The sequence below is a fragment of the Pleurodeles waltl genome, chromosome 8, assembly GCF_031143425.1.
Source record: "Pleurodeles waltl isolate 20211129_DDA chromosome 8, aPleWal1.hap1.20221129, whole genome shotgun sequence".
Lineage (NCBI taxonomy): Eukaryota > Metazoa > Chordata > Amphibia > Caudata > Salamandridae > Pleurodeles > Pleurodeles waltl.
The window spans coordinates 1,460,067,977-1,460,091,594 of record NC_090447.1 but is presented as its reverse complement, the minus strand read 5'-3'; the positions used below and the strand labels follow the sequence as shown (position 1 = coordinate 1,460,091,594).

The 23,618-nt window shown below is 43.5% G+C and overlaps 1 protein-coding gene across 4 annotated transcripts in view; it reads left to right on the top strand.

Annotated features, from left to right (window-relative positions):
* Window positions 1–23,618, top strand: part of ZBTB20 (zinc finger and BTB domain containing 20) — a 4,633,203-nt gene that overhangs the window by 2,709,563 nt on the left and 1,900,022 nt on the right. For 2 of the 4 annotated variants that reach the window (XM_069202646.1, XM_069202645.1), the window contains exon 1: window positions 4,916–5,331. The exons of the other annotated variants lie outside the window; for them this stretch is intronic. The gene's annotated coding sequence lies outside the window, so the exon portion shown is untranslated. Of the gene's footprint in view, window positions 1–4,915; window positions 5,332–23,618 lie in introns of those variants that run through there. 4 annotated transcript variants of the gene reach the window in all.

The window sequence follows — 23,618 nt, the reverse complement described above, 5'->3', positions numbered from 1 at the left end:
GATCATAATCCAATCTTCTTGTGCCTACGTTGGGAAATACCGTCCTCCAAGATTCCCACCTAATGACTTAAACCTGAAACTCTTGAGGACCCACAATTCCTAGAAGCCATTTGTACGCGAATGCAAGACTATTTCACCACAAACATTGGAACTGCCTCCTTCCTGCTGGCGGAGTGGGATGCGTTCAAAGCAGTGATCCGCAGTCATTGCATGGTGGAATCAAGCGGTGTCCGCGGAACACTGCTCTGCGAACTTACAGGTGCCGAGCGAGCACTTAGGGAGGCAGAACTAACCTTCTCTGAGCATCCAGAATCCCACTTAACACTGCTCAAAGCCAAAGGTTTGAGTAGCGGCACCCACCGAAAGACTCCACTCATTTGACTATAGAGCATACACCAAGGGGTCACATGCGGAGCGCGACCGCGCCAACCACTTACTAGCTTGGTTCACCAACCCTGCCAAGAGAGGCTCGCCCATAGTGGAGCTCACCTCCAGTGGGGTAGCTCTGCTGTATTCCCAGCCCAATATCAATGACTGCTTTGCCGACTACTGCTGAGACCTATACACCAGCAAAATCGCACGTCATCTCGGGCCTCCGTGACTATATCTCAGGAATAGACCTTCCCCGGCTATCCAACAAATAAGCTGAGGGACTGGGAATGGAAAACACATTAGAGGAAGTACTAGGGGCGATACGATCAAAGGCCTGGTGAGGGGTAAGGTACCACGTTCTGACAGGGTGCCGACAGAATTCTACGCCTTTTGTGAGACGGAACTAGTGCCCAGGCTGGTCGATCCATACAAGACAGCCAAAGAGACAGGAAGATTGCCACTAGCCACCAAAGAGGCGCTGGTCGTGCCCCTCCTAAAACCAGGGAAGTCAGCGGTGGATTTTAAAGCATACCGCCTGCTATCAATGCTAAATATAGATTATAAACTCCTAAGTAAAATATTAGCCAACAGATTACTCCGACTTATGACTAAGCAAATACACCCATATCGAGCTGGCTTTATTCCGGAACTGAACACAGAAATCAACATATGGTGATTACTGATGATCCTTGTGGCCGCCTTCTATGATAGGGAGCATGCTGCAATCTTGGCCATAGACATTGAGAAGGCCTTTTGACAGCCTTGAATAGAATTATCTATACGGCGTTATGCTCCACTTGGGGTTGGGTAGATCCTTTGTTAAGTGGACTTGGATTCTCTACACTGAACTGTTAGCTAGGGTTTGTATGGGGTGACTAATTTCGGATAGCTATGCAGCCAAGAGGGGCACCCGACAATGATGTCCGCTCTTACCTCTACTCTTGACGATTGCTATGGAGTCCTTGTGCAATTAGCACAATCTGGCACTACTTAAGGAGTCCTCAGAGTGGGCCCCACCGCGCAGAGGATCGCGCTTTACACTGATGACCTCCTGTTCTTCCTTAGCAACACAGAGGAAGACCTGGCCGGAGCCAGAGCAATACTAGAGAACTTTGGCGAGTATTTGGGCTTAAAAGTGAATCCGCAGAAAATCTGCCTTTTTTCAGTTGTGGAAGAAACCCTCTCCCCCGGAAACTCTGGGTCAACTCATTTGGGAACCACGTTGTCTCTCTTACCTCGGAGTCAAGGTCTATCATAAGGACGTTGATATATTTGAAGGGAACCTGAGTCTTGCCACTAGGAGTTTGAAGACGCACATGGAATTTTGGAAAACGCTCCCTCTCTCATGGTGGGTCAAGTAGCTATCCTAAAAATGATAGTCCTACGCAAATTCCTGTACTTCTTTGTAACGCTCCCCCTCTGGATTTCCTGATCATTCTTCACAGAGCTTAACTCGACTATAAGATCTTTCCTTTGGGGTACTGGGTGCCGCCGCTTAGCCCTGGCCACATTGCAACGCCCTACTACACAGGGAGGGCAGTCCCGGACTTTGAATCTTACTACTTGGCAGCCCAACTACAGTGGTTCACATAGTGGGAGGCTGCTAGACAGGCCCCTGCCAGACTTAGGGCCCCCATGGTCCCACCATTGAAAGACCTGGCGTGAACCCTGCTGCCAATTAAGCATGTCCCAAAAGCTACCTTTAGAGAGTTCATGGTCATTCGGAAGTGTTGAACCCTCTGCCTAAGAAAAACTACCACCCAGGTTCCATATTCCCCAGACCTCTCCCTTAGAATGTTACACTTTCTCCCCTACAGCGGAGACTGGAGGGGGATTCAGGAATGGGTGAAAGCTGGGATTACTATGGTGGGCGTCCTTTATAGAGACTACATATTACTCCCCTTTGAAGATCTAAGAAGGGACTTTGACTTACCCCAGGGCCATTTCCTACTATAATGGTCAGTGGTAGTGGGTGTACGCTGGCACTGGAGAATGGGATGTTCTGAACCCAAGGCCCTCCAAAGCTGTTGTTATATAGCTTTATCAACTGGTACATTCAAAGCCATTACCTGCCTATATTACTCACTGCAGACAGATTCCCTTCACTCACTAGAAACATTAAGGACACAGTGAGAGCACGACTTGGGAACCCTAATCCCTTAGGCAGCCTGGGAAACCATTATGGAGTGCACCCCGTAAGTCTCTAGAAATGCACGCTTTAAACTGATCAACTTCTACTTTCTTAATAGAGCCTACCACACCTCGGATAGAATCCACAGGCATTTCGGAGTTGTAGATGCCTCATGCCACAGGTGTGGTAAAGTGGGTGCCAACTTTATTCACATGATATGAGCATGCCCCCAACTGTTTGACTACTGGGAGGGGGTTACTTGCACATTAGTAGAAATAACGGGCAAAGAGGTTCCCCTACCCCAGGCCACTGTTTCCTACACAGGTTTTCCCATACTTCCAAGATGAAGGTGCGCAGCAAATTTCAAGACCTTGGTCTCAGTGGCCAAACAAGAGATTACCCGTCAATAGAAGGACCGGTTGGGGCCCCGACAGACAACCAGGCATACAGAATTAGTAAAATGGGCAGATTGTGAGGGAACACTCCTCCTGAGAGAGGCAGGACATGGAATTGGCACATTAGACACCGCTTGAGCCTGGGAGACACTACTAGATGCACTGAAAAACCCTGCTCTGTCCTCGCGGAGACCTCCCCAGAACCCCCCCCCCACAGAGAACCAACCCCACAGGCCTCTATTACTTAACTGTCAACATTAGCAGGACTCTACGATTCAGCTTACTCCTCTTATCCCTGCAGGATAGCATTCACGCAATAGTGTCAAACTGCCCCATGCACTATAAAATATGAGGCAGCTTTCTTCTTCCGACTCGGGAACATTGGGGAGGGAGGGGGAGTAATGATCACCAGCCTGTGAATTTCCAATTGCCACACTAACACTGTACCTCTTTATACCCTCTCAGAATATTCCAGTCTTGAAGTAACTTTGTTGTATGTTGCGATAAAACTCAATAAAATCTGTATGCAAAAAAAAAAGGGTGGACCCTGGGACATCGGGATTAAAAGGCCTCAAACTCCTCGATTGGGCCCAGTAGCCCCCATAGCCCCATGAACAGGGCTCTGACACACATAATCTTAGGTGATCTAAAACCAGACTATACATCATATTAACAAGCCCCTACTGGCGACTTGTGCTGCCCTAGCTTCATTTTTTTTTACGTTAAGAAGGCCATTTCCCTGCACCATATTTACAAAGTGGTGCAATGCATGCATTGCTCCACTTTGTAACCCCTTGCGCCATATTATGCCTTTGCCAGTCATAACGTATGCAAAGGGGGGTGGGGGGTGTTCCCCCGCAGTGATGCCGAAAAAATGGCACTTGTAAATGAAATTTACAATATTTCACTGCGACATTTTTTCCATAATTATTAATGCCTGCCCAAAGCAGGTGTTAAAGTGATACTCCTCTGTTGGCCTATGGGCCTCCCTGGGCTTTGCTGCCCTGGTGCCAACATTTTTAGTGTCAGTTCAGCAAAGTGCCACAACAGCGCCCAAAATGTTGACGCTGTTGTAGTAACGACGCCCATGTTGCACAATATTGTAAATATGGCGCAACCATGATGTAATTAGGCGGTCGCAGGGAGATGCATGAAAAGTGGCACACCAGGACCGATGTGCCACATTCTTGTAAATATGCCCCTTAGAGTCCAGATCTAGCACGTCCAGAGGATGATGGTAGGGCATACTGTGTGTAGCTCACAAAGCCATCATAAAATACATCCAACACCCGCTATATTCCAACTGAGGAGTTTTACACCATGGGGGTTTAGCAAGGGATCATCAACAGAGTCTGCTTTCTCGATATCCAATGATAGAACCCATGGAACTGGACCATCCCCAGGGACACTATCCACTAGGGATTTTACAAGCAGTTTCTAGAATAGTACTTGGTAGGGTGAATACACAAATATAACTGGCACCTGTTTCAGGCGTTGATGATAATACAAGTGATGGATCTTATACATACTGCTCACTGGAGTGTTAAGGATCCAACCAACAATTGTGTTCTTATAAACCTCGGTGAAGTTGACCGCCCCCAGAATGAAACTTGCGGCCTACATATCATATATATTGCTTTGGATTAGGTGCATTCATTGCGTAACTACTAACCTTTACTGCACTAATCCACCATTTGAAAAATATATATTTCTATAATTTTGACAGTGCTAATCAAAAAGTTTTATTTTGTAATTTTAGACTTTGACTCACTTCTAGAACGCCATAGCTCCCTGGTATCGTGCTTTGAAGCCGTATCGGGCATGTGTGGAAGGGAAATGCATAGTATGAAAATAAAAAAAGAGATAATATTAGAGGTGCTTTCGAATATAATGAGTTTAAATTGAAAGTGTTAGATTTTTTTTAATTTGTGGCAATGCCTCTTTAAATTGTAAAAAGAAAAAACTGCAGGCCAAAACAAAAGCAAGAAGTGATGCACAGTGAATCCACACCCCTTGTGTGAAAGACTTCCTGAATTAAATTCGCAGTGGTTGGTCAGCGGCGCTCCAAAATCCTAGGCCGAGACGCTTGTCGGTGGGGTCGGGTAGGGAGGGGCAGCGGGAAGGGGGCACGGCTGCACTTCTCCTGACGGCCCGCGGTGGGAGTCTGACTCCAAGGGTCTGCTCTCGGAGCTGCGAGAGCGTGAGCTCTTTCCTCGCCGTTACTGCACTCCAGGCGGCAGCTGCGAAGGGTTATGTGAGGACAGTGTCTGGGGCCGCCGCTGCTGCTGCTGCTGCTGTCGCCGCCGCTGCACGGGCTGCCGCTTCAGCTCTGTCAGACCCCGCTTCATGGGGACTCCTCTGAAGCCAAGGCGGGCGGCCACCTAGCAGTGCGGCCCCTCTTCAGGAGAATGCCATTGTACGTCCTTCGCACTGGTAAGACGGATTTTATATCTCTTCTCACTCCCGACAGCACCTTCCAGTTTAACCCCTCCGACATTCAAAGGCACGTTCAAAACATAACCGCCTGTCGGGCGGCTGATTACCAAACCGCTGCGCGTGAGCAAACTTCCTTCATAATTTATTGACGCTTTTATTCCAAAATAAGTATACCGTGTGCGGGGACCGAGAAAAGTTGTTTTTTGGGATGTTATGCTTACGATGGGATCAAATATTCAGACGTCCTTGAAAACAAAAACACGAACAGCACTCCATTAATTGTAGCGCGACGATTATCGTACAGTAAAATAGAACATGTAAAATAGTCGTGCATTGTGTGTGGTGCTCCTGTTGAAATGATAAGCGATGCATTAATACATTCTGTGTGAAAAGGGTTTTAAACATTTCATGATAAAAATCTTGTGAAGTGCGACTTAACTTGCTGTTTGGTGCATTGTTTACCAGATTTCGGTAGTATTCTATCTATCTATCGGTTTGTCAAAATTGCTTTAAATATAATGACATAATCTTGTGAGTAGGAGCCAAAATCTTCTCATGCAACTCCTTTAACTGAATTTTCGTATACATATATATATATGTGTGTGTGTATTCGGAGCAGGTCGGAGTAGGGCACGTTTTCTATCAAAGATATGCATCTGTACTTCAGAAACTCGATGCGTTTAACTGTTCTGCCCTCTTCGAAAAATAAAATGTTATTTTTAGAACGTGAGTAAGTGTTGGCAAACAGAAAACTTTACAGATTAACGCATAATAAAAATGAACAGGCGCAATAAAGCGTCCATTTCATTTCTTGAAGATTTGGGGAAATATTTTTCGGTGATACAGCGGAGTTAGCTTGTTTTAAGACATCTTCATTGTGGTCATGTGCACTCGCGCTATCCCCACTCTGAGGTCCTCGTTTACAGGGCTTCTGACGCGTTTTCCGCCGCTTTCTACGTTCTCTCCCTTTCTTTACATAGACTCTCACCTTTAATACCTCACCGATGTTTTGACACTTATTTGCAAACGGCAGGTTCCGAGACTCTTAAAGTGAAAACGGTGTGACTAAACTAGCTCCGTTTTCATTCCAGCTTCTGCACTGTTGCTGTGGAAAACTTTTCTACATCACTTAGTTGACGCAGGCGGAGTTTCAGCCTCTTCTCCTTGTTTTTATTTGTAATATGTCAAGCACGTGCCTGTAATATTTTTAAGATATATACGTAATAGAAAATAAAAATATACACTCTGGAATGAAGGAACACCAGATCTATTTTTGAAGCGTGGTCTGTGTCCTGTGGGTTCTAAAACTAGTTGTTTTAGCTGCATGCCGGGGTCATCCCGTTTTCTCCCAAAAATTGACGGACAATAATATCTTTGTTTTAGTCCAAATAGTGGTATTGCAGTCTACTTTACAGTGCATTAACAAAAACCTTAAGGTGAAAAGGCTTGTGGTACAGTGTGTGGGCACCCGCTGTCCTGTGTAATGGCCAGTTTTAGGGAATAATCTGCCCAACTCTGTTTCCTAACAAATAATGATCATGTAACACCTTTTGCCCACGTCACAGGTCCACCCCTCCTCGAAACCGGTGCTTGTCTGACCACGGACATCTTGAATTCCAGCTTTTTGGGCCTCGGAATAAATTATTCGGAAATTCCTTCTCATGGTTTTACAGTGCTATTGCAGAAAATGTAACACATGTAAAAGTAATCTAAAGTGTCATTGCACGAGTATGCTACCCATGGTGTACGCCATTTTGATCCCGTGGAAAAACTCCCCACGTTAAGTTTTTAGGGACAGTCTATTCCAGGAGGCAGTAAACACATTTTATAGCTCCAGGCTTATTCTGTTCTAGATAAATCATGTTACTCATCGGACTGGTGCATTCACTTCAGGGCTGTTGTTGACACGAAGGTGAGAGGTTAAGGAAATCCCGTAGCATCTACCTATGTTTTCATGCTTCTGAGGTAGATTCAACATTGGTACCATTGAGTTTGGGGCAGTAATCCTTATCTGAAGAGCGCTCTGTAGCTATGTCTTTTATGTTATGTTACCTGATTGCTGTGCAGTGTGAGGCCTGGTTGGGACTGGATTACAGAAATAAGAATGTAATGGGGACGGGCTAGCGACATGTAATTGGAACAGTACACTTTGCAGTTTTTGCATTTCACCTACTTACATTCTGAGTCACACGGGTATTTACGCGATTTGTCCAAAATAAAACAACTTTGTGTTTATGTTTAGCAGCTGAAGCCCAATTTAGGGGAAACAAAAATAGGTTGTCATTCCAGGGGACAACTTAAACAGGGTCGATAGAAACTGGAACGGCATGCGTTTCAGGGCTTTGCCGAATCGCTACTTCATTCACACATTATGGGCACCGCTTTTTTTTTACGAGGGAGGGGCGGTGTCTATAACACAGACCACAGGGATCCCCTTTGAGAAAAGTTTGAAAGTATGGATAGTGGGAATATCGAGTGAAGAGATCCCAACGAAATATTGAAAATACTGTGCAGCCCTGGTTAGAAGTACTGTAGCGCTATGAGAACGGGATTCATGGCTGATCATACTTCTTATACATACTAGGGGCATAATCCTAGGGCGTTTTACGAGGAAAAAAAGAAACAAACAGAGCGGAGGACCCATGATTCCAAGCTAAGCAACTCTGCCACCCAAACAAAACCACTGGTCCGTCCTTATGTTGATAACCAAAATGATTGTAATATAATGATTAGTCAGTAAGTCATTAAGTCATTTGTCTTGGTGCCTAGGTCTATAAGGAAATGAAAAGTATTAATGTGCTTCTTCTTTGGGGAGTTAAACACGTTTTAGTTTCATGACAAGAACTGTTATTATAGAAAAAGTATACCCATATCAGTTGCTTTCCACCCAAAAATTATGTATGCAAAATTTGCGTCTCCTCTTCTGATTCCTATTATCTAATGCTGTAATACTTTCACTGATCTAAATAAATGATTAGGGGTGAAAATGGCCGTCCCATCATACTCCTAGGCGAAGTGTGAGACCGAATATTCCCTGGAAGTCACATAGTGGCTGTCAATAATTTGATTGTGCTTGTTTAAATAAGCATCTTTGCCTAAGAACCCCGATTAGAAACAAATCTCAACCCTGCTCGCAACATCTTTATCGTGGTGTGCCCAATCTTGATCTTTCCTGGCTTCCGCCTGAAGTCCTGCCTTTGATAATTCTGCATGGTCAATGCCCAACTCTAGCACTTCATGGGTGTCAGCCTTAAGGAACTGCCATTGTGCACTTAGCTCTGAAAATGATACTGGAAGCCAACTCTTTTAAGCCTAGATAAAAACTCCCCTTATCCATTCAGGACTGGAAATCGTACCCAGTAGCACATTCTCTACTCTGGCAGTCTTAACCAGCAATAATAACCAGCAGTACTCAGAATCTGGGTATCCCCAGTAGAAAGAATTAATTCACCTTAAGGTACCTATCTTCACCACTTGAATCCCCACCAATAGTTTGTAGGCTCACCTTTCAGATTCCTGATATACAACTTGTAGAAACTGGACATTCATTAGAACCTCTTGTGCCATTTCAGACTTGATCTGTCTCTGAAGTTGCTTCAGTTCTAAAATAAAGGGTGTTATAATGTTATACCACTGCTAAAGGAGTAAATGCTGGAGTGATACCCATTATTATGGCCTCTCTCTCTGCCATTCCTGGTAGGAGGCAATCCCTTACACTTGGTGACCAACTCGAAGCACCAGGGACTCTTCTCCTTAATCAACCCTGGTCCTACTTCCGTCTGATTTGACTTGGATTTGGGGATCCTGATCCCTTTCTGTCTTCCTCCACCTTACAGTGCTCAATTTGTATGTCACTGCTGCCATCCCCAAGCCATAGTGCTTAGAAAGTGGTTCAGGCATACCATTTGTATCTTTGCCTAAAAAATCATATCTCCACTTCCCCTTATCCGGTTGTAACAATCTCGGCACCTTTTCCTCATTTAATATTTTTTTTGTTATTTAAATTGGTGTGGGAAATTCGTTGTATTCTTCACAACTTTACAATTCTTGGCACTCCTGGAACTTACACAGTCTATGGGGAACTGCCTTCTGCTTGTGCAACAGCTACCAGGAGTATAGCAGAGTTTCTTTAAGAACTGTGGCCCTCATTACAAGGCTGGTGGTCTTAAGACCGCCAGCCTTGCGATGGCGGTCGGACCGCCCCATTATGACCCTGGCTTATTTGCCATGGTCATACCACCAACACCGCCAGGCTGCAGCCAGCCTGCAGCCTGGCTGTCCCGGTAGTTGTAATCTGCCATCGCGCAGTTCACTGCCCAAATTATGGGCAGTGAAATGTGCGACAGGTGCTGCTGCATCCAACGCACCTCAACATTGCCGCCGGCTTGATTACTAGCCAGCTTCAATGCTGTGGTGAATTTTCTGCTGGGCCAGCGGGCAGAAATGCTGTTTTAATCCGCTGGCCCAGTAGAAAACTCCTAATAGGGTGGCAATCATACCGCCAGCACTGGTGGTTCGATGGTGCCCGCGGCTTTGGTAGTCTTTGGAAAAAAACACCGAAGTTATAATGAGGGGCTGTGTTTTGGACTAACCAGATTGAGATTTATTAAGGTCGTAGGGGTCATCCTCCAAATTTATAACCCCGTTTTTTATGGCAGGGAAGAGATAAAAGCCAAGTAAGAAAATCCAAATGTGGATTGAGTAGGTGTTCCAACTACTAGCAACACAATTCAGAGACAAAAGTAGTAGCAAAGGGGTAAAGAACTTGACGAAAAATAAGGAAAGGGTAGCATTATGGTGCACATAGTACTTGGAAATACCTCCTTATACATGACTCTGAGAAAGCAGCTGGCATCAAATGAGGGCACTGTACTTCATTTTGGTTGGGAAGCTTTGAGAACATTCATTGGATAAATCACTATCTTGGAAAGAGCCCATCAAATGCCTTCTCCACATCTCCCTTTCCTGAGACTCATGACATTCTTTTGGCACCCAAAGAAGAAGCACCAGTTTATCATTCTTTGGCTAGTACTGAATTTCTAGCAGTCCACGCACTCATGATACTCCCCTCCAGATGATTGCAAGTGCAGAGATGCCAGTGAAGTCTAGGCAACATGATACTTAACAGACATTTAACCACATGCTGAGCAGGGCTTCCAGCAACATGCTACATGAGAGCGTGAGAAGTGCTCCTTTTTCTCTTAGAGTTGCTTAAACTCTGGTAAGCTCTCATCACAGTTATTAGCATTGGCAGGATTCTCAGCACAGATGTAACAGCTGGTCATTATGGAACCTTAAAAACATGCATGAAGGCACCTTAAAGTGTCTCTTATCCCATAACTATTTCAAAATGGCAGCATTTCAAGTTGCTGAGAAAAGCTGCAGTAACTTTGAATGCCTTGTCAGAGCTAGCCGGTGAAACATTAAATCTTCAGAATTTACTTGCAGAGATGAGGGTAGGAACTTCTTTCCTCTTGCCAGATGGAGAGATAAGGCATATTCTTCCAAGGTTTCAGCATATTTTACTGCAGGGGTCTCCAACCTTTTCTGTAGTGAGAGCTACTTCGGATCAGTGAAAATGATTGTGAGCTACTGAAGGCTAACCAACTCCCTTATTGTTACCAGATGCCCCCAAGCCCAGCTTAATTGACCTTAAGCCTAATGTCCATAGAGCTATATACTATGGTTTGAACAAAATACTTTGACTAGGTGCACTATGATAGGGCTGCCATGTGTGCCATTGAGAGCATTGTCTTCGGCAATGTATGAACATGTGTGCTTATTAATGGGATATAGGTGTACAGGTGACAGAGACTATATTGTAGGTACCTGTGACACAGGACATACGTTTTACCATATGTGGCACTGTTACATGTATAACACAAACATACAACCATTTTTTTTTTAATTGGAGAAATTTAAAGTGTAGAAAAATGTTCTGCAAAAAATAGTCAGAACATTTTGCTGCACTTTCAATTTCTCCCACTTAAAATAAATGCTGTATTTTTCACTTATCAATATGGCACGGTTGAGAAAATTAAACTGAAGAGTTAACTTTGTTTACATGGATTCCATAAAATTCATCATTTACATTTTCCCCCATTTCCAAGAGTCACATTTACAAACACCAGGCATCTTGTTCCCAGTGGCCTGTAGACATAATGCCATATTTATGAAAGAAAAATATATTTGTTTAAATGCGACACATTGTAAGTGAAAATACATACTTCATAAAACATTAATGCTTAAATGGCTTTATTAAAAGTAGAGAAAGACATTAAGACTTGGGGCCTGATTTAGAGTTTGGCGGGCAATTTACTCTGTCACAAACATGACAGATATCTCATCCGCTGTATTACGATTTCATAGGAAGCGTAATACAACGGACGGGCTATCCGTCACATTGGTGATGGAGTAACCCCATCCACCAAACTCTAAATCAGGTCCTTAATGTTTCATAGAACATTTTTTTCTACACTTTAAATTTCTCCTACTTATTGAAAAAATTACTATTTTCCAGTTATAAATATGGCTCAGTGTCTATTGACCACTGGAAGCAAAAGACCTCCTTTAAGTGAAGAGTGAATCATTAAGGTGACTTTCATTTTAATTTTCTCCCATTTCATGGCATTCAGAAACATCGTTTTGCTGTTGCACTCTACTACTGAGTCGACAAAGACTTTTATTTAGAATTTAAATACTTCAGTTCTCACCTCTGCGCTCCAGCTTGGCCCATAAATCTGACTGAGCACAGCTCATTATCAGGCTCTGCTACCTGCAGCCTCATGATAATAATGTAAAGTAAACACAGCCTTCCCTTAACTTTAAAAGAACATGTGACCCTTTGCTTATTTAAAAATTAACTCAAGGCTGTGAGCTACTCTGAGGGTTCCTGGGAGTTACTGGTAGCTCATGATCTACTGGTTAGAGACACCCGTTTTACTGGAAGTTGAGCAGACTGGGTTGATTCGCCTGATCAGCATATCTGTGGTGCAAAAAGTGATGCTCCGAAAGGTGACCCCAAAAGGGGAAGAAAGGGGGAATGTGCTAAATTTGAACTCTTAGGTACAGCAAGGGACACTTTGAATCCTTTTATCAGACGTCAGATGTCTTTAGGACTTCTATGACATAATATGACCAACAAAAAATATTACAATAATAAGATATCTCAGGAAAAATATCAAGGATAAAAATCTCAACTTTCTATACTTTCTGTGGAAAGCACAAAAATATAAACTACAACATTTTTGTAGACCAACATATTTTCTTTAAATAGGAAAAAATATCAGATTTTAATTATTTACCATTATATTTACTTTAACAAATATATGACCATAAAAGATAATAATATAGTTACAGGAATATATACATGTGATATAGTAAATCTAAAAATATATTTTATACATTTAAAAAATAAAATAAAAATACATATTTTAAAATAAATATAGAAAATAATGTAACAGGAAAACCAAAATATAAAAATACTAATAAAAGTTACACATATATCACTGTTAAAATAAACACATAAAGTAGCATTCTTAAAATAAAAAAAATATTTAAGATGTATTATTCCAATAAAACTAAAATATACAATAATAATAAAATTAAAACCTAAATAACTTTCAAAATGAAATTACAAAAACTATATGATAAAAAATTAAAATAAAAAACTACTTAGACTTTAGGGGACTCAAAATAATATTTAACCTAAGCAGAAGTTTCCAAAATGATGACCTTTGGAAGCATCACACACATTGACTATTCTCACTCCAACCTGGACAACTGTGGGAACTTGTTGGATGTTGGAAGGGTCAGATTTACTATTCTCACACTGCTCCAACTTGAACAACAGTAGGGTAAGGGTTAGAATTGGAAGATGTCAGATTTACTATTGCTTCTCCAACCTCAGCAACATTGGGAAACATTTTGGGCTTTGGATGGGTCACATTTACCATTACCACTCTAACTGGACCAACAGTCAGGAAAGTGTTAGACTTTGGAGGGATCTGATCTACTATTACCACTCCAAAGTAAATAACAGTAGGTAAAGTATTGAACTTTGGAGGCGTCAGCTTTACTACTCCCACTCCAACTTAGGCAGCAGTAGGAAAAGTGTTGACATTTGGAAGGGCTAGAGTTATAATTGCCACTTCAACCGAAGCAACATTAGGAAAAGTGTTGGACTTTGGATAGGTAAAATTGACCATTTCCACCACTCCAACGTAAGCAACAGTAGGAGAGTTTTGGACTGTTGGGGTAGTCTTTAGATTTAGTATTTCCACTCCAATCTGAGCAATAGCAGGGACAGTGTTGGGCTTTGCAAGGGTCAGAGTTACTAGTCACACTCCACCCTGTGGAACTGTAGGGAAATTGTTGGACTTCCCCACTACAAACTGAACAACTGTACGGATAGTGTTGGAGTTTGGAGGGATCAATAATATTTCCACCTGAGAAACAGTAAGTAAGCTTTTGAACTTCACAGTAAAATTGTTGGATTTTAGGGGTCAGATTTGCTATACCCACTCCTGCCTGAGCAACAGTAAGGAATGTGTTGGACTTTCAAAGAGTCAGATTTACAGTTCCCTCTCCGACCTTAGCAAGAGTAGGTAGAGGAAGTGCTGGACTTTTAAGATGACATATTTACTACTAACACTCCAACCTGAGCAACAATAGGGGAAGTGTGGGACTTTGGAGAGGTCAGCTTTACCATTCCCAGTGCAACTTAATCAACAGTAGGGAAAGTGTTGGACTTTGGAAGGATCAGAGTTATTATTCACACTCTTAAATTTAAAAAAAACAACTAAGTATAGATACAAAATAAACCAAAATTATATTTTAATAAGTATGCTATAAATATGTATTATTTCTAGGATTATATAATTGATGCAATTAATTAAAATGCATTAAGATTGCAACATCAAAAAGTGTTTACCAATTTTAAACATTAAAAGGTTATGTTTAAAACGCTTTACACCATACAACTCTTAAAGCTTACAAGCTCGCACACAATAAATTAAAAAATCTTAATACTATAAAATGAATTGTTATATAAAAGTACCAAACATAATCCATTTAAGGAATATACAAATATTTTGATTCATTAAATCATCTGGATAGTCAATATTCAAATGAAAATCTACATTATAAATAAAATAATTTACATAAGCATTAAGATTACAATTTATCAAATAAACTACAGTGAATTATGAGAATAATACTTTTAAAACTTTCTACGTCACTTACCTACAAACCCAACACCACATCAATAAAAAGTCAAATCAATTTTTTACAAAATATTAACAAATATTGTCAAAGCAAAAAATACTAGGCTAAAACCAATTACACATAGCTAGAATAAAAATAAAAATAACTTATAAGTAAAAAGGAATAAAAAATAACAAAATAATTTAAAAACGACATAATATGCAATGAGTGGGGGTAGAGCTGATTGACATGAAGTGAACTGAACCGCTGCAGCATCAATCCTTGCCAAGCCCAGGACATTTTTCTTGATCCTGCTGTTTTGACCGACTCTGTGAATTAAAATGCACCCCTGATGACCCAGGGACAGAGAGCGAGTACTACACAGCCAGCAGACGAGACAACTGCACGGCAAATCCCCAGCCGGATTGCGATCAACAGACCACTGTGTGCTGGCTAGATAGCAACTGGGGCCTATGTGGACTAACTGCTGGCGCTGGGCGAAGGTGTGGCATCTGGGACCAGTTTGACGGGAGATGTTGCCTATGGCTTGAGGCCCAGGGGACGTCCTGTCACCTGCTCCGCATTGGTGGTGGACCACTAAGGAGGAGTTTCTGGCAGCAGAGTGGGAGGCAGCCCTGAGGACTAAACGGATGGGACCTGCCTGGTGGCCGAGGTGAGGCCTTGATCTTCACTGCCTGCTCCTTACGGGGCCTATGCTCCCTGCCTGCTACTAATTATACAGGGACCCCACAAAGGGATGACTGCCGTGGTGGAGCACTGACCCCTGAGGGTAGGGCGGTATTAGTAACGACTGCTGGCTCAACGTCACTCCCGCCCATCTGTGTACAGGATCCTAGTATGCACACTGGAGAGCCTCTGCCAGGCCTGCGGGGATGGAGCCCACATTGCTCGATGGGAGAGAGTGCTCATTGTGAGGACCGCCTTGGGGGCCCCTGGAGACCGTCTTGCTGAGCAGACTACTTGGCCTTCCAACCCTAGAACTTTGATGGATCAACACTGGCATTGCTTTGCACCTCTTGTTTGCAGAAATGGGAAGTGCCTCAGCACGCCATAGGACGGAGGCCCATGATGATGTCTTGCCTTCTGGTGCATCCTGCTGCATCCTAGCGACGCTGGACTCAGAGATTCTACTGGTGATTCACCTGTTGCTTCTGATTGCATCACCTGGGCTGGAACCTTTCCATCAGCAGCACAGAGTATCACCTCATTCCCGGCTCTGGTACCCTTTGAACTAGGGAGGAATATATAAGCTTGTCACTTGTACTAAATGTGTACGGCTCATCCTGTGGCACTGAAGTCGATGGCGAGTGGCACCAGAGGGCACATTGGGGCACACTTACAAAGCTAAGGAGGATCCCCCCATTGTCCCCTTTGGTGAGAGAGAAAAGTGCTTCTATCCCCTGGCAGGGATCGCACACAGAGCGGGCCCCCATACAGTGGGATAAACAAGACGCTATCCTTGCTGCAGTCACCTCCACTCGGGGGACGCTGGAAACCAAAATAGACTCTGTGGCAGTGGATCTAAGCCTCCTTCACCCTGATCATAGGAAAGTGGCAGACCATGTTCAGGCTGTTGATGCCACTGTAGCTGACCTGGTCCCTGCCTTGAAATAACATTCAACCTTGATTCACGGTATGTCTGACCAGATCTGTAACCTTGAGACCAGGTTCGAACATCAGGAGAGCAGGGCACTCCGCAATAACATTAGATTAGTAGGCCTTTCTGAACGCATTGAGGGGCGGTTTGATTAACTCCTTACTGGAGGACTGGTTACAGGAGGTGGTAACCCCAGGGAGCTTATCCAAATTCTATGCATTAGAGGGAGCTCCGAGCATGCCTGGCCCCTGCCCTGCTCTGGGTGTGTTTCCCCCACTCATGATAGCCTGGCTTCTGCATTTTTGATACTGAGCCTATGTATTACTGCAGGCTCATACTACAGATTTTTATTTAGTGGAAAATGTCAAAGTCTCTATTTTCCTAGATTGTATGGCCGCTGTCCAGAAACTTAAAGCTTTGTTTCTTACAGTCAAGAAACAATTACGTGAGCCTGCTCTCCCCTATGCATTGCTCTTTCCTGCCAATCTCAGAGTACAACAAGATGATAAATCACAATTTTTTTTATTCACTGATAGAGGCATGGGAATTGATTGATGCCTATGCTGGTGACAAAACAGAATCTGGAATGGACAGTGCCCATGTCTCTGATACCCGCACCATCCTGCTTAGAATCACTCCACAAATGGTGAAGGGATATGTCTAATGGTGAAATTGTTTTCATTGTTGAGAAGTATTGGTCTGGTTGCAGGGGAGAGGCCGGAAACTATTATTTGATACATCCAGGAGGAACTACTGTTCCCACTACTGTCTTCTTCGTATCATCAGCACTTGGGCTCATCAAGGGGATCCAAACTGAATATGGACTTCATGTGGTGGTCTCCCTCTAACTCAGACTCTCATTATGATCATGTGAGATCTACTGGAGAAGTGTTTACACTCTGGTTTTCTGTTGTTTCATGGAGCACTGTGGTACGATGGTCCAGGGGAGGGTACAGTTGGGATGTGTTTAGGTTGTTTTTGGTTTGGTTTCCGTTTACTGTAGGGTGATTGGCCTGCCTCTTTACCTAATACTGCGGTGGGACATGAGGCGGGAGGTTCGGTGAATGGGAATTTCAGCTGACAAAAACCTACCTTTATGACTAGCACTCGTTCCACTGTTAAGGTGATCACTTGGAATGTGCGGGTCTTAATTACCTCTCCAAAAGACACAAAATTCAAATGTATCTTAAGCAGTGGAGAGCCCAAATAACCTTTCTCCAGGAGACTCATTTGACAAAAGAGGGAGGATTGGCAATATAAAAGCACTGGAGGGTAAAGATCTTTGCTACCTAGGCTGCATTTGCGTGAGTGGTACTGATATGGGTCTTCCTCTGGACCTGCATCCTATTACAGATTGAGATTTTAGATTCCGATGGCCGCTATGTACTCCAAGCAGGAAAATTAGATGGCACAGACATAGCACTGACCAACATATATGCTCTGAATGCAGGACAGTCGCCCTTTGGGGACTGGTTATAATTTCAACTGTCTAGCAGACCTCACCTTTGATAGATCCCTCCCACTTCTACCTACGTCCCCAGCCCATAAAACTGTATGATTATTGGATAGATGGAGGGATGGGACTCTTTGACATGTGGAAGGACAACACTCCGCAGTGTGACATTTACTCTTTCTATTCGGGCACGCATGACCTTTCAATTTGCCTGGACATTTTCCTCTGTTCCCCCATTGTTTATAAGAGAGCCTAGGCAATTGAGACCTTGGCAAATACATATTCCGATCACAGTCCATTGCTGTGTCCTTAGAGTTGATGAAGACCAGACCCTGCATTGTGGCTTGAGAGCTAGATACCACAACTCTTGACGACCCAGTGTTTAAAGCTACTTTAGGGGCTGTGAATAGCAACTACTTTGTAGGCAACACGGGCACTGCCTCCTCTCCACTGGTGGATGGGAAGAATTTAAAACAGTTGAGCGAGGTCATTGCATTTTGGCTATGGTGAGGACCGGCGCCCGGCTCCATGTGGAGATCCTGGCCCAGGAGCGGCTTGGAGTTCCCTATTGAGGGCACACCAATATCCTGGGATAGACTGCAAGACAAAATGGAATAACTTCTGGGAATGGTTGAACACCTTAGCTAAACAGCGCCCATTTAGAACATGATAAAACTGGTATGCTGCTGGCATAGTTGGCATTGCTTGTTCGCCAGGGTAACCAAAGACTCCAAGTGGGGGAGCGACATAGTTTATAGCTAGGCTGAACTCAATGTGATCTTCTTATACTATTACCTCCTCTCTCAATAGTTGTTTGGTCACATCCTCCACCCAAACACTCACAAAATATGTACGGGCAGTGGGTACACAGAGACTACCTTTGGCAGTGGCTGCTTCCCCGGTTCCAGGGATAAGACGGGCTACTAAGGCATTAGCCAGGGACAAGATCCCCGAATCGGGAAGGCTTCCGCTAGAATTTTACGAGACGTATGCTGATGCACTGGCTCCAGCCTTGGCTACACTGTTTAATTGACCCAGATCAGCTGGGGGACTCCCCATAAGATAGGGAAGGCGCTGTTGGTACCTTTGCTGAAGAAGGATAAGGATGGGTAACAGGTGTTATCTAATCAACCGCTCTCTATATTAAATGTTAATTATAAAATTCTTAGCAAAATATTGATTACTAGGCTATTCCTCCATATTGGTGAGCTCATACATGCCAACCAAACAGCATTGATACCTTCACGGAGCACGGTTCCTAACATCCGGCAAGTCTTATACATCCTCCACGCCTCACTCACGGACTACCCCAAGGCACTGGCGATATCCATTAATATGGAACTTTGGACTCCTTGTGCTGTGATTTTCTTTTCCCTACTATGTCCAGCATGGGAGTGGTGAGCGTTAACGTGGACGCAGCTGTCATGGTCATCTCTGATAGCGAGGGTTAGGACTGGGGGCATCGTTGTGGCATCCTGTAATATTAAGCACGGCACGAGCCAAGGTTGCCTGTTGTTGTCGGTACTTTTTGCAATGGCTATTGAACCTTTGCCCCTAATGCTCTGCACTGGTCAGTGTTGTCAAGGGCTCTTGGTGAATGACTTTCCACTCTACGTTTCCATGTCCATGGACAATCTAATACTATATTTCCAGAGGGGGAGGGGTTCAAATGTTGAGGAAACTTGCCGCGCCCTGGAGGACTATGGCCGTTTGTTGGGTTTCCAGGTGAACTGGGACAAGACAAACACCTTCCCAAAATGCACCCGATAAAGCCAGAGGTAGGAAATGTCCTCTGTTGAGAACCACGTTCTTTTGGCTACCTGATTGTCCGTGTTTATCATTCAATGTCTGATGTCCTCCAGGGCAATCTACAATTAGCACTCTCCTCACTGCTTCCTTCCCTCATTTTCTGGCTGACTCTCCAATTATCTATGGTGGGCAGAGTTGCGCTGTTGAAGATGGGTCTTCTTCCCCGCCTGTTGTACTTTTTTGCACCACTCCTGATTTGTCTGCCAAAGTCCATCGTTGTTGAGATGGGGGTCTGTTACTTCATCTCATTTGGGGTATGGGTCGGTGGTAACTGACTCTGACCAAACTCTGGCTTCTCACTGGGATGGTAGACTTAGAGTTTATTATCTTGAAGCGCAGTTTAAGAGGGGGGCTTATTGGAGACACTGCAGATGTGGAGGCATGCCAGTAGATGTGTGCTTCATCGCAAGGCGCACCTCGCTTATTTCCCTATTGCTCAAACTGAATACTGGAGTGAGTGAATGCCATTCTGGCCTCCTACTGAGCACACTACTGTGGGCCAACTCTTTGCAGAGGGCGCAGATAAAATCCCAAATGCAGAGGAACTGGTCTGGGTTATGGGACTGGGAGCGAACAGGTATGATGATATTGGACAGCTGGTATATGAATGGAAACTGCAAGACTTTACTGACTTGGTTGAATAGTATGGCCTCCCACTACTTTCTTCTCTCTAGGGCAGTTCCAGCTGGCATGCCGTTAGTGTGGGGGGAGGATTGCAGGGAACACTCAGAACACAAAGGTTTGGAAACACTGCTTCATCATTGGCCAGTCTTGTGTGATCACTTTTAGTTACAAAGCACTGCTGGCACAGACCCAAAGTGCACTTACTGAGTTATGCAAACTTTAGGGGGGCCATGGAATCTGAATTTACGGACAGGGACTGGCATAACTTCCTCAGTCACACACCTCAAGTGTCACGAAATGCTCGGTTCCGACTTATTCAACTTTGTTATCTCCACAGGAGTACACAACGCCTAAACTGATAAATCTTATGTTCCCGCAATTGCAGGTAGCATGCCTTTGCTGCTAGAAGATAGAGTCGGATTTGTATTATATAATATAATACGTGGACGCAGGACCCTTGCCTCCTATTGGGATACAGTGGTGCCTTTTATCAGTACTGCTACGGGCGGCAATATAATTCGCTGCCCAGTGGCCTGCCCCTTGGGCCTTTTCCCTAGAAACAAAGCTAGCACAATCATCTCGGGATTTTCGGACGTAGCCCTGATAAATGCTCAACTCCAGATAACCTGGTTTTGGAAATCCCCTAAAGGGCCCACGATCCAGTGGTGAGGGAATGAATTGTCCAAATGGGCTGCAAAGGGGCTGTGTTGCGGTTAGAGGCACAGAAAGGTTACGAAGCCATGATTATGCTCAGGCATGCTACATGATTCTTTAGGACTGTCCCTGTGTAGACAGTGCAGGGCAGTTGCTCCCAATGGCAGATGATGATTCCACCGAGGAGAATTAATCTGTTGCCCCTCAGTAGGGGTGTTGACTTGATACATGGGGTTCACACCAGAGAGATGTTGACTTGATACATGGGGTTCACACCAGGGAGATCTCCATGTTTATATATTGGAGTACCCTCTGCTCCCCCTCCTCTGCCTCACCTCCACCAGACATCCTGAGGCCATTTTCCGTTATTTATGGTATTACCACCATAATGCATAAATGCATTCCACCTTTGTACTACTTCACCACCCCTTCTGCATTAGACGGCAGACTGCTAGTCACCGAACAGGTATGTGCTTGGTGACTGATTTTATATTGATCTGAGTTGGATGATAATGCCATTGTGTCTTATGTATATGCTTAGTGTATTTTACTCTGACCCCTGATCACAGCTTTATATTGCTAAGATGTTAATAAAAAATGTTTCACACAAAACAATATTATATGCACCTATATTAAAAAAGATATTAAAATACTAAAAAAAAACAATATTCTTACCTCCGATATTCTGTCCCACGATATTCTTGACATCACAATATTTTTTTTACATGATATTTGTGTCCAGTGATATTTTCGACACAGTATTAAGGTTGTACTCCTTTATCTGCAGTATTTCAGATAACATGACAAAAAAGAGAATTGAGATCACTCTAATCAGCATACTCTAAAATGTGAATTTTTGGTTTAAACTCAGAAATAATTATATACATCAGTCATTATCCTTGTTACCATTTTCTATTAATAGTCCATTGTACCATTTTGCTGAGCTCACTGTCTGTCAATCAAGTATGATTTTTCCTCTGAGGCCCTTCGTTCTTCAAACACAGGCCACAGACGTTTATAGAGTCTAATAATTGACGTACTTCCTCCAAACAGGGTCTTTTGCCCTGGAACGCTATTCTCTGTTTTGTGGAAATGAGCAGTTTTGCTCTTGATCAGCTTGTTGCAAAATCCCTCCTCAATTGTTCCAGTACTCTCCTCCTTCCCTTTGTGGCCTGGAGAGTATCCAAGAATAGGTAAATCAGGTTCCACGATTTTTCAGTTTGCCATTGTTTCAGGCAGTTTTCATGATACTTTCCTTATAGACCTGCTTTCATCAAGATCATACTAGATGAGGGGTCTTCAATATGCTTTACTATTATTGGCTTTGGTATCTTCAGCTTGTAGCACTGGTGTGTTGCCTCCATTAGAACCCCATTGGGAAATTCTATCGACCTTTCTATCCAAGTGCTAAAAATACTTTCCAGAACTTCTTCACCCTTTTGTTCTCGGACTCCTAATACTTTCAATTCCATGGACCTTAAGTCCATCAGCCGGTGTACCTCTGGTGTTCTAGAATTATTGCATTCTGGTGGGGTCAGTGTGGATTTGTTCAACATCCTTACTTGATCCTTGATGATGCGTCCAAATGAGTTTTGCTCTGTTCCTTGTTAGTCACAGTCTCTTGCAAATCAAATTTAGCATTGTTGCTGAGGTGTTATTACCAGTCCTCTGGAGCAGTTCCATCATCCCTAATGTCAGGATTCGATAGTCTTGCAGAAATGAATTGGATGAGAGTTCCCTTGAGGCAGTCACTGCCTTTCTTATTGCTGCAGATCTCATGGGGTAATTTTTGTGGTTTACGCCTCTGTGCACTCTTCCAGTACCATCCCAAAATGGCCTTCCTTTTTCCAGCTTAAGTCCTTGTTTTGGCTCCTTTGTCACCACCATCTCTTCACCTCTTACCTTCAGCTTGTGGAGCATTAGGTTCCTGGTTGCTTCTTAGATTCAGTGTTAGCCAGAACTCCTTAGGCGTTGGTTACCATTCTTGGCCACACTCCTAGACTCTATCACCTTTCCATCCAACCCCTTGGACTGAGAAACTAGGTAGGAGAAAGAAGAGAAGGATTTACTCAAAATGAGGAACATTCAAACTCCTGCCCTACATACACATCTGTCTTTTTTCACTAAAGTGTTTCCAATTTGACGTATGGAGAATCCCACTTTACAGCTATTGGCATTGCCAAAAAGCATAAATATAAACAAAGTGTAGGTGCTTTTTCAGCTCACTCTGCAGAGCTGAGAATGCCAATGAGATCCTTCATTGTATAATATATTCCTTTCCACCCCAATTGAGTCACCATTGTGGCTGGCATTGTGCTGGATTGTGATGTGTTTTTTGCAGGCAGTGGTCCCAGTGGATACCCAACTGTTCCTTGTTGCCAAAATTATTTGGTATCAAACAAATTGGTTGCACAGTCCAATTCCATTGTACAAAGGGTTACTGCCTAGGATGAGCAGATGCTAAGACTTGCCAATCTATACATAGAAACCTGTCAGTCTCTATATGTTTGATTCTTTTATGGAACAAACTGAAAATAGGCTGCCGGAATTTCTGGCTGTCCTCCTCTTCTTTAACAGTAAAAAGTAGATAGATTTTGTAAGAGACGTGTTGCTATAAAGAACATCTCTAGGGAGGTCCAGTTGGTTTGCATGATTTATTTTGAGTGAGCATTACTTTCTGTATACGTGGGCCTTAATTCACAAAGGTATACTTAGACATGAAGTCTAAGTTTAGACCTGAGGTCTAACTTAAGGTCTAACTTTAACTTTGTGAATCAGCCCCTTAGACTTAATGTGTAAGAGTTTACTTTTGTGAATCGGGCCCACAGGACCCGATTCACAAAGGTACTTACGACTCGTAAAGTTGCAAGTGCAGTGTCTGTGCACTTGTGGAGGAATATCTGCACTCAGGGTGGAATCTCC